The sequence below is a fragment of the Anopheles maculipalpis genome, chromosome 3RL, assembly GCF_943734695.1.
Source record: "Anopheles maculipalpis chromosome 3RL, idAnoMacuDA_375_x, whole genome shotgun sequence".
Classification (NCBI taxonomy): Eukaryota; Metazoa; Arthropoda; class Insecta; order Diptera; family Culicidae; genus Anopheles; species Anopheles maculipalpis.
In genome coordinates, this window is record NC_064872.1 from 50,572,941 (window position 1) to 50,585,330 (window position 12,390).

Below are 12,390 nucleotides of genomic sequence, written 5' to 3' on the forward strand. Positions count from 1 at the left end.
GTTTGCTGGCCGAGAGAAGGTGAGTGAGTGGGTGATAATCGTCTAGTATAGATCGTACCAGCGTGGAGAAGATGCTGGCGAGGCGAGAAATGCGGGGAGACAAACGAATCATCGAATACTACCGGTGAAACGTATCGTCATCAACATCATCAACGCTCTGCATCAACGTGGTCATTGATTTCATTGGTTTTCCGTATCAGCATGTGTGCACATATACAGTGGCTGACAGAAAAGGATCGGCACAATGTAATCCGATCTGTAGGTTTTTCATTTTATGGATTTTCTTACTAAGAGATAGATAAGATAGATAAGCATTTACTCAATCTACTTAATTTAGTTCCTAATATTGATACGATGTCTTATTTGGAAAACTTCGTATAATATGTTGAAGCACAATTTAAGTGTCAGCTTTCGTCTGTTTGCGGCACACTCTACGACTCTGTTGCGACTTTTATCATCAGTGGAATTTATAATCATCTAAATAATTATTTTTCAGTTTGTTTCTGTGAACTGACAAATACTGTACGGGCTACAACGACCAACAACTGCAGACCAGGCAGATAGATGGAGGAACAACAGCGCTGGAAAATCATCTTAACCACAGTGCAGGCTATGAAGCATTCTCGGGATAACAAATGTCTGTAAACCAATGTGAATTGTAGCTAGCCTGTAATTTACTTTTAAGCAATATGGTCAGGCCGTTTTTCTCGAAATAGAAACAAAAAACAGCTTTTATATTAAATGGCTCTTTCCTTCTTGTAAGACCTAACTTGACCTAAACCAACCAACTAACCATCAACGGAATACAAGTAGGAAGCGAAATTTGGGTTAAAGATTAAATCCAAATTTACCACGTCCAATAGTTCTATAACAGAAAACGTTTGGAATTTCTGCCTAGATAAATTTTAAAAATTACATTCAACCGAATTCTTACTCCTTTTGAGCTCTTGAGATGGTCCAAAAACAGTGCACAGAACGGAAGAATTTTGGGTAAAGATACAACCAAGTCAAAGAAACCAGCAATTATATGCTAAGACTGATGTCTCGCGATCGAGGTCTTTAGCCCTATAAAGTTCTAACAAAATCTTGCCCATACATACCGCTCTGTATCTAACTTGATTACAATCAAAGTTCAAAGTAACTGTTTAAGCATCTGGAACATTACACACTGACAATGCACTGAATCCCTGTATGACTTCCTGAATATAACTCTTAATGCAAGATCGGTTCTCATGGTTATGACAAACTATTCTTGTAGACAGCAGCTTCATCATTCGTCTTGGATTCTTATCCGGTTATCGGATGGCTTACTAGACTTACCCATACAACGTAGTTGAATAATCAATCCTCAGTACAGGAGAACGGTCCGGATACCTCATCATTTCAGGGTTTTCACCGGTTTTATAGGCACATTCAGTGCGTTATAGCGGCAGTGCTATTGACACCCTTGGTTGGCACATTTTTCTCTTGCTGCCAATGTATATAATTTTTTCACCGAGATTTTTACATATTGTCAAAACAAAAGTGTCATCGATTCAAGCGCCGGTAAATTGTTATTTTGCAAGTGGCAACTTGTTACTGAATCCCAGCAACAGCAGGAGAAAAATGCTTCAACCAAGGGTGTCAATAGCACTGTCGATCAAATCAATAAAATCATCCGAAGACGTCAATAGCGCGCCGAACGAGTCAATAGTATGCTCGAACGTTACTATAACGCGCAGAATGTGTCACTAAAACCGGTGAAAACCCTGTATTAAAGCTTACAAACAGCATTCGAACAGCACCGACTGTATTCTATCTAGTGTACCCTCTGTTCCGAGCGATATGTGTTGCTTTTTGTTGATCCAGCACTGTATATTACGTTTCTCTCGTTCTACCGAACTGTGTATCCTTAATGTATCCTTTTTTGAAGATGAGTCGTCCTCCTTCACCCACCAACCACACCGCCCAATAGTACCAATAGGCTAGGGAGCGTACGATACGATGATGCTCCGATTGTGCTCGGTCGAGAATGACAACACAGCACATCCACACTCCTATCAGCTTGCAACCTGTCCGCTACCCGTACCACACCCGTTTTCTCTCTCTCTCACACACTCTCTTCGGTCCGGTTTCCGTGCCAACTACTTCTACAAATTGGCGGCCGGTGTACATGGTTCAGCAGTAGCCGAACGCCACCGCGTGGACGATGCCATGCACATGCGAGAATGTGAATGAGAATGCGAGAAGCGACATCTCGCTACACATACGTACCTGTATGCGGAGAGGGGGGGGGGGGGGGTGGGGCGGGGGCGTCAGGCACCAACACACATGCGACACACGCACACACACCGAGGACAAACGCGTGCGCGTTCGCCGGCGCTGAAGTGGAGACGGGGCCACCCAGGGAAAGTGTGGCGCTTCGGTACACAGACACATGATGGAAATTTGTTTATATATCATGTATCATTCCGAAAGGATTCTTAGCTAGGGAGGATATGATTCTATTTGAAATGATATAGTTGGCGGTTGCCCTTCGTAACGCGAGCACGTATCCAAGTGGTAACGCTACTACTGCAGCTAGTCGCAAAGCGTACGCGGGAATTCGGTTCAGCCTCGTGGCACGGTGCACTTCGACCGGGGGAATCGGGCCAACTTCGTGTGTGTGTGGAAGTGTGAGTTTAGGATTAAGCTGGTGCGCATCAAGTAGGCCGTTACCGTGGTGTTTGGATGGAAATTGTTTTTCATTTTGTAGTGCCCCACTTAGCGTCCACTGGAAGGACTTTTCGCTTCGCCGGTAGTATAGGAAGCTTAGCGTGCTGTACCGTGGCTCGTGAGCCGTAGTGTGTGAACGGTTGTGAAAGAAAAGGACTAAGCGCCGGCTTAATTTTTCGAGAACATGTGAGTGCACCGATACACACACACACGTAGAGTAACTGATACGGTGCGAGATTGCAGCAGTGAAAGTGAGTGACGATGTGTATGCATTCTTTGATCCTTTTTGCTTGTCATTTCAACTTCACCATAGTGTCTAACGTACGTAAGGTTGCTGCCAGTCGCCGTTAAAAGCTGCATCGCTACCCGTCTTCAGAGACCCCCGGTACCAGGCACACCGGGTGTACCGGGCGCCGAGACCCAAACGTAGCGTATTCATCCTTTTGCTGAAAAGGTACATTATCACTTTGCATTCCATCCACACCAAGCCGTCAGGTCTGCCACCAGTCCGCCCACCATGATTCCATGCTATCACTCTGATTTTATTATTTCCACCCATCTCCCAACCCCAACCAGCCACCCTGCCCACTGGTCCTACCCGTGTCGTAGCCATAATTTCACCTTCGCAGACAGGGGAAGGGCCTATGTATTGGGCCACCGTGTTAGAAAGGAGATGTCTGTATCATCGTAGCGCAACTGTTTGTATCTCATCACATACACCGCAAGCCAGCGGCCTCATGTCAGGCCCGCCCGTCTTTTGTGTGTAGTGCGAGAAGCATCCCCCTTTTGCTTACACAAACACAGATATACAAATACACACACGGAGAGAAAACGAGATTGATACGCATCGTTAAGCATGTGGTGACACACATGTGTAGGAGGTTCTTTTAACGAAGTGATAAGTATTGTTAATTTTAGTGCATTCTGGAAGCGAGAGCAAATCAAACAACGTCAAAAAAAAAAAACTTCTTCCCCCCCCCCCCCCTCCCCCATTTCAATCACACAATTTCACACGCTGTAAAATGGTTAAAACATTGCCTCCCCCCCCCCCCCACCCATGATGGATGGATATCTAACTGTTATTTCTCGTTGTTAGTTCCCGGAAATCCCACTCGGCACGGTTTTGCGAATCCCGGTAGTTAGTACGAATAGGTATGAAAATAGAACTCTTCGTACTGGTAGGACTTGGGGTCTAGGATCTCTCACACACGCAACACTGTTCAGCTCATGGTACCACTGCCACAGTTACACATACCACCGGTCAGTGTGAGCAGAAAATAATTGTTCACCCTCTGTCCTCTGTCCATAGCTTCCGTCACTACCGCCTACCACACACATACACACACAGGGTTGTGCTGGATGGGCATCAACCCGTACAACAGCAGTGAAGTGAAGTGAAGTGAGCAGAGTCCATGTGTGTTTGCTCAACAGTTTCTCGAGTGTGTACTCTACAGTCCTTTTCCGGATCGTCGACCGGAAACGGGCTGCCGAGCGTGTAGATAACGTCCGGGGAGCGCGCCGGGATGATACTCGATGCCGAGAGATGATTTTATTGCTCTTCGGTTTCGTACTTTTGAATAATTATGTGAATTGCACTGTGCACACCTAACCACCCCCGTGGATGCTGCCTCCAAAATCCTATGCTTCTAGCTATCGGCCAGTACATAAGTGGATACATACGGTAGAGGACACACAGACGCACGGTATCATCTCCATCCGGTGTTCGTTACAATCCACGGATCGGATTTGGATAGTGCCGAGCAGTTAGCGAACCATCGTCCGATACTGAACGTTCTGCCAGTTTCGTTTGAATTGCTGAACCACCATCGCATCGATTGCCGTTTGGTGTTGGGGTGAAGGAAAATCGGCAACTTTTCCCCTGTTCCCCTGCGGGAACAGAAACAGTTTGAAAAGTGAAAGCGATTCTCTTATTTCTCGGTATGGGTAGAAAAACTACTTTTCCCTACGTTTGTTGCGATACGGTGTGAAGTTAAACCATGCCAAAATAAAAAAAAAAGAAATACGCAAAACCTTGTTAATTCTATCCTGACTATGAACCGTACGCGCGTACTGTGTAGACTGATGTGACAAATAAGTGAATAAGAGACAGCAAAAAAAAAAAAAACGAATCCTTCCACAATGGCTCGTGGCCATTTGATAGCATGTGAATTGAGGCAACTACAACAAAAAAGAAAACCGGGTAACCGGAAGCAATTGAATGCAAAACAACCGGCCGCATGACGTGCTTCCGTGCGTGTGCCGTTCTGTATGGCGCGAGCCATCCTACGGCGAAAGATTAGCGAAACCGGTGATAAATGGAAAATATGGGACAACAATAACAACGAGTCCACACACACACACACACACGTACATACATACACACCGGATCATCGTCAGATGAGTGGCCGGTGTAGGGTGCAACAGGAAAACTCGTACCAAAAGCCGGGGAAGGATAATTGGTCTCATTTATATCCTTTCTGCCTTTCTGCTCATGGTGCCTGCCTTCACGTCGCACGCTGCACGACAGAGCTAGTTTTCATTTTGATTCCTGTGCGCGTTAAACTTTTTTTTTTTGTTTTTGCTTCCAATCTTTTTCCGCTTTTCATTCGTTTATTCTTTTGTCTGTGCCGGCAGAACAAAAAAAAACAGAGCACGATTCGCAACCACGCGCGAGCAGTGTAGCAGTACGTGTGTGATGGACGGTGCAGAACAGAATTAAAAACAAAAAAAAAAAACCGAACCCAGCCAGGATAAAACAGAGACTCTACAGCACGTGCGACACTGCAGGTGTGCAACAGTGCAACTGGAGTGTAATAAAGTGATGAGATAATAATGCATACACGAGTTCTTCATTTCACGGTGCAGCGCTGATGAGTACAAAATGATTATGATAATGAAATAGTATAATGGGAGTGGCTGACCTGGTGTGGAAGTGGTTTGGAGCAACACAACGCACCAGCGACAGTGGAATTGGAATTCTCAGCCCTCGGCCCCCGTTGTTTCTGTAAGTGTGATTGTGCGTGTTTAATTTTTTGTTTTTTTTATATTCTGTATGTGTGTATCTGTGTTTCGTGTGGTGGGTGAAGATTAGAGCAGGAGGAAAGGAAAGGCCTACAGTTGTTAAAATGCAAACGGAAAATGAAAATGAAGTGAATCGGTTGTTATGTGCGAACCAGTGATGCGATTGTGGGGCTTGATTTGCGGAAATGTGTACCTCGCACGGATGTAAATGGGCGATTATGTAGACAGGATCGAAGGACTTGAAGTTATTGTGGTGTTTTGTCATGAATTTATACAGTAATTAAGGTAAGTTTCATTTCGTTCAATGTTTCTTTTTACTGTCATGGATGAAATTTATTGAAAACATTACAATTTAAGGTGGTTTGTGTCTTTACACAAAACTTGTATTATTTTCTGAAATCTGAGGTACTGATCAAAGAGTATTTTTAAAGTATCAAATAGTATTAAAGAGGATTATTTTCGCGTGATAGGTGCATTCCCACTGTATTCAATTTACAAATCAATAACATATTACAACTTAACCGAGTATGCCCGGGATAAGGCAAATATTAAGGAGGAAATGCCTTATCAGTATGATTATAAAGTTTATTCAACACAAGCGGTGTTGACAATACGGCACTGGACCGTCATTATTAATTATAAATAAATAAATAAATAAATAAATAAATAAATAAATAAATAAATAAATAAATAAATAAAAAACATGTTACAACTTAAAGTTTTCAACTTCATTCTTCATTTCAGTATGACAAAAAAGCGTTGTGTTTGCACTGAAAAGCTTTATACTTAATGCATAACTAGTTTAATTTTACCTTTAAAAAATTTATGTTTAGTAATTACTTCATTTGTCTACTTAAGTTTTACCATCACCACCAAGTTTTCTTCTCCAAAATAGCTTGTCTAACCTGCTAAATAAATTCGTTCCTAATATAGCTTCTCAATAATAAAAAATCTATTCTGTTTGTTAAATTGAAGACGACAAATACGGTCAAATACGGTAGAAAGTAATCAGTTTTCAAGAGTGCAAAATTTGTCTAAAAAACAGGTTGTTTGCGTTGATAATAAAGTATTTACAAAAAAAGAGCAATAATTTTAAAACGTGGCCATAAATTTAAAAAAAGGAAAATGCAAAGGTAAAATTTAAATAAATAACACGTTGAAATTTTTTTAATGACTGTTTTTAATAGTGCTTTGTAGGTTTTTTAGCATTTTATCTAACAACTGTTCAAAAACTTTAGTAAAAAAGACTACTTTCGGGTATAATTTTCAACAATTTTCATGTGATCACTACTGTTCATAACTTACATTGCGATCATAAAAAATAAATAAGAATATCTATTTATGACACACATTCTCGTATCAATCGGACGACATCTTCGATGACGTCTTCGATACGCTTAACGGTTTTAGAATTAAAATCAAACATTTATTGTTAAAATTTTTCCCTTCAAAATTCGAGTGAAATTGCAGAATCCACTTTCTATTATTTCACTGTACATTTCCACAAAGATACGAGGAACGTGCCTAAACCATACAGATGAATATTCAATTTCATGCAGATTGATAGCATCAGTTGACCATAACCTGGCAACATATTGTACTCGACGACTTCCATCTATCCACAAAACCGACTTAAACGATGCCAAACATCACAAGACATCCCCAGATACATAGCATAGCTACAACCACCTCTAGCCAATGGTACAACTTTTCCGATTTAGATTTATGACATTTTTTTTTTTTTCGTTCTCCACAGCACCCAAAAACCAGAGCCAAAAATGGCGATAAATGTTTTTTTGTTGTTGTCTTTGCGCCAGCAGTGGAACGGTTGCCAACCGAAAAGAGAAACAGTGCTAATCAAATCGGATGTGCGATGAGAATGATTGCCTAGTGCGACCTGTTGAAGCTAAATGACTTAACAATTTTGTTAGTATTGAAAGCGATCGGGGCAGTAAAAAAGTTCGCGTAGCTTTGGATGCAAAATGAATGCTTTTTTTTTGCTAGAGTGGTTTTTATGGAGTTGATATACAGCATAATACACTACCCCTTTTTGATAATCAACTGGCGAGCTGTGTACATTTTCAGCTCTAATAAATGTTTTGTTCTGCTTAAATTGTTTTGTAAAGCATTGTTTGAGTTTGTGAACCACTAGGCGTCTCCACCAGTTTTAAAATTTTGTATGGAGCCGCCTGGTGAATTATGACTCGCATGGAGGCGCCTGGTAGATTGTGGTTTATTCCAACAAATTTTATTTTTTTAATTTTTAGTTTAAATATTACGGATCGGTGCCAAAAACACTTCTGGAGGATATTTTGTACAAATTTCTCAAGACATTTCATCATTGTTTTTTTTGCCTTATCCCGTGTAAGCTCTGTTGGATGCAAAATATGTCATTATGTCATGTCAATTTTTGATCCGTGATATTATTGACTTTTGCAAAATTATCTTTGTAATTGCTGAACAAATGTTTGATGCATTTGATTTTGGAAAAAACAAAAGTCCAATTTGTTTTGAGATTGATACGTCAAGTGGTGGTTTCTTTTAGATCTTTGCTATGGTGATAGACAAATAGACAGTGATCTAAACAAGATTTTGATACAAATAATCTAAATTTCGTTTTTTAGTTGAACCAAATCAAATTGGCGATCAAGCATTTCGCCAAAAAAGATTTTTGGTGTAATTTATTTTTTTAGTAAACCTTTCTATTAACCATTGAGGGCTCACAAACAGTCCGAGAGCTCAGCTAAGAAAAGAAGGGGAGTTATTATTAGTGCAAATAAGTGAAATAACTCCGATTCAAGTCTCAAACGAAAGTAACTCAAACGATAATACCGGATACCTTTAAATCAAATAATTGCTCGAGTTTTTTCGATTTTCTTAGCCTGGGGCTAAACTTTCATGTTTCTTTTTAATTAAAAGTCGTTTGCCATATTTCCCCGAAATGTTTCCCAAAGGTGTAGAAATTTAAACTCTTGCAAACCAAACGAAAAACCGAAAAGAAGCATTTTAGATGAAAATTGTCGGAATTGAACCATTTAAAAAATCTGTGTATACTTTCTTCGATTATTGTTACTTTAGGTACATATAAAAGCTGTTTTAATGTAAGAAATACTATCTACATATTTTGAGCGCAGACTAGGGTCAATCGTAGCTCCTTTCGGTTGAACTACGCGTAGTGCAAGAAGGTGGCCACAATGGTTTTCCAAACACCTGACCTTAAATTCTTGTCTGAAGTTTCGGAAGATGTTTCCCAACCATTTGGATAGTTATCTAATGGCCATGTTCAAGGTAACCACGACATGTCGTACGGGTTAGAAATTTAGCATTTACACATTTCACATTATGTCGGAATGACCACAATTTTTCACACCCTTTTTTTTTGCCCTTAATGATTTGCTTTGACGTATAGTATTAATGCAATGATTTCTATATATTAAAGCACCTAACTAAGTTTTGCAGTTCATTGGGCCTTACTAAAACCCTGTAAAACAACTGCCATTTGTCGTAGTTGGAATATTTGTTTATTTGTTTATTTGATACATACATTCAATGGATAACAATGATCCTAAGAACGATCTTAAGTGTAATCTAAATATAATTATAGTTGTCTAATTTTAAGGCGGGTTAAGAACGATTCTATCGGTGTATGAAAGTCAAAGAGCTGATAGCTTTCGCTAAATGCAACAGACATAGCTTTTAGAGGGTCTCTAGATCCATAGTTAGTACGGCTGCGGGAAATCCCTGACAACGGACGCGGTCGCAAGGTATACTTTGGAGCGTATAAATCGAGTCGTTGTAGCAATTTTGAGCAGTCGATACTTCCAGTGAGAAGGCCAGCCACAAACATTTGCTGAGCCATTCGACGTCTATCGCTGAGTGATTGTAGGAACAGGAGCAAAAGTCGAGATTCATACGATGGGCGTTGACTGTTAGGTGCCCACGGTAGCGGACGTATAGCACAGCGGGAGAGTTTGCGCTGGATAGATTCTAGTCTATTGATGAGACGCTGGTTAGCTGACGGCACTACAATACACGATCTTAAGGGAAACAGGATCTTTAAAGTCTTTAGTCATACGGAGTACAAATCCTAGTCCTTGATTACCGCGTGTAATTACTTCATCAGCCTGTCGATGAAATGCTAGCTCAAATATAATAATCAGCTTCTTCTTGGCAAGTACCCGGATGCCTATATGTTTCGAACATTGTTATTTTTGTTTTAGCAGTAGTATAATGCTGCATATAAATACTGAAGCAACAACAGTTAAGCAATCAGTCGTAGAAAAACAAATTCTTCTTTGATCAATATTTCCACCCTGATTCTCTTACACTTATCGCCAATTTGGCTGTATTCCCTTTAAATATTTCTAATGTCAAAGGGTCATATGGATCTTAAATTGACCTTGCATAAGTCTTGTAAGGGGCGGCCCGGTGGTTTGGCGGTGCTTGTTTTCAAACGGCAGAACCGGGGCTCAAATCCCATCCGAATCGTCCCCCCGTAGTGAGGTCTGACTAACGAACTACGTGGTATCGGCAGTCTAGAAAGCCATTTTTCGATAGCCGGCATGGCCTTAGAGGTCGTTAAGCCAAGAAGAATATAAGTCTTATCATTACTTTTGGTAATCCAAAATCAGTATAACAGGTTTTGATTTTAACTGCATTGCAAATAAATCGAGCTCAATGTAGGCGACTATTCAGCGAACGTTTACGCGTTTACGTAAATTTGGTCAACTCTCAGTCTTTGAGACTATATACAACATCGAAGTCATTTGCATCTCTCTGTCCCTCTCATCGAATGACTCACTTGTCTTGTTGATACATAAGTAGTGAAAAGCATTCTAACTGCCGTGTTATTTGCATCAGACCACATTAATAGCAGTAGTACTTTTAGGCACTTTTGACGATTCTTATTTGTTAGGGGAACTTTGTTCTACAACGCCTAGATTATCCGCCATATGTCACGCTCGCACTCCGAACATATTGCTTCTCCAAAAACCATCATCCTTTGCTTCATACATATCCACATTTGTTTAATTTTAACATGTCTCTGAACTCGCCCAAAAATTTGTTATTGTTTCCCCGACCAAAAATTAAGTATTTCTCGCGAGGATTATGTATACAACTATTTGACTAAGCAATAAACTTACTCTGCCGATTCACAAATACTACTCATTTTGAACGATATTCAATCCATTTATGATTGCACGATGATTTTCCTCGTCAAATATCAAATTCTAGCTCTTCGTACTATCCATTCAAAATGACATCGTCAGCATTTTGCAACCAACACACACACACACTAACGATACATTGTAATGCTCATATTTCAAGCTCACTCGATCAAGCTGAGGTCCCAGTTGCGCCACTGGATAGTGATTAAGTATTAATGAGACGTATAACGATACGACGTAAAGCTAAAAGGTTTCGTTTGCCGGGAGGGGATGGTGCTTTTTTTTTGTATCCCCGAAGGCACGCTGGCAAGTCTGTGCCTGTCGGCGGCAACAGTCAAAGACACAGTTGAACGAAAATTCCATTATTTTGCTCCAAACACGGTTGACTGCTGATTGAAGAAGGGAGCGGACTGATTATCATAGCCTGGCATTATCAATTCACAGCATCCTACTATGTTAGCGAGAGTCGGTGTAACAGTTGCTGATCTACAGTTTGTTGGTGTGCGTACACATTCATCCTCGGAAGTTGTGTAGCTTTCCCAGTTCAACCCAGTAGGTGCTTCCCACTTGACACGGGCCGCGATCTCGACGTACGCCACACACTTCGCCGACCAATTCGTTGGATGCTCTTTGTCTAGCGTATCTCCACACATTCACTCGGGTCCCTTTCCATTGACAATCGCTTGCGGCGTTCTTTCGATTCTATGAAAGAAGCCCAAAGAAGGGTATAAGCAGTGCATAAGATACGACAGTTTGAGAAGTAAAAAAAGAAAACAACATACCCAGAAACTCACTACATAGTCACTCCATGGAATAATGCAGCAAAGAGAAGAGTCTACGCGACATACCGACTTGAAGCCGTAACTACCGGTGGAAAACAAAAACCGAAAAAAAAGGGTTCTCTCATTGAAGATCTGCATTCAATCCAGCCGCATGGTTGCAGCGTGCTTCTGCACATAACTCGACTCTCCTTGCGGTTTCTCTGTCGGAAAGTAATCGCCATATGAAGAAGTTGCTCCCATGCACAGCGCGGCCACGGAAACAAAAGTTTCCAAGGGCAATCCTTTAACACATCGTTCGCACGGTTCACGGCACGAGGCAGACGAGGTGGGCCAGATGATGGTGGCAGTGCGCGAAGTAGAATAAATTTTTGTGAATCAAAAAACCATTTGTACTCCAACTTTTCCCATCACCATCTCGAAGTTTTCACTCCCAGAAACCACAAACACAGACGCTCATATCACAAAGCACTTTCAGGATCCATCGGCCAAACTAGTGTGTCCCTCGGACTCCGTACGCTTTTATTTTCTACTTGCTTTCGTTTTGTTTTTCTGTGTGTGTGTGTTTTTTTTTTTCTCTTCATACGTTCACCGTTTTATGTGTTCTCGGTTGCATCCCAAAATGCATCCCGTAATGTATGTTTTGCACAGCGGCAAGCCATCGCTTCTTTCGGTTTCTCCCTCGGGGCTTTTGTGGTTGTTCGTGGCTCTCGCACCAGTTGTGTGAC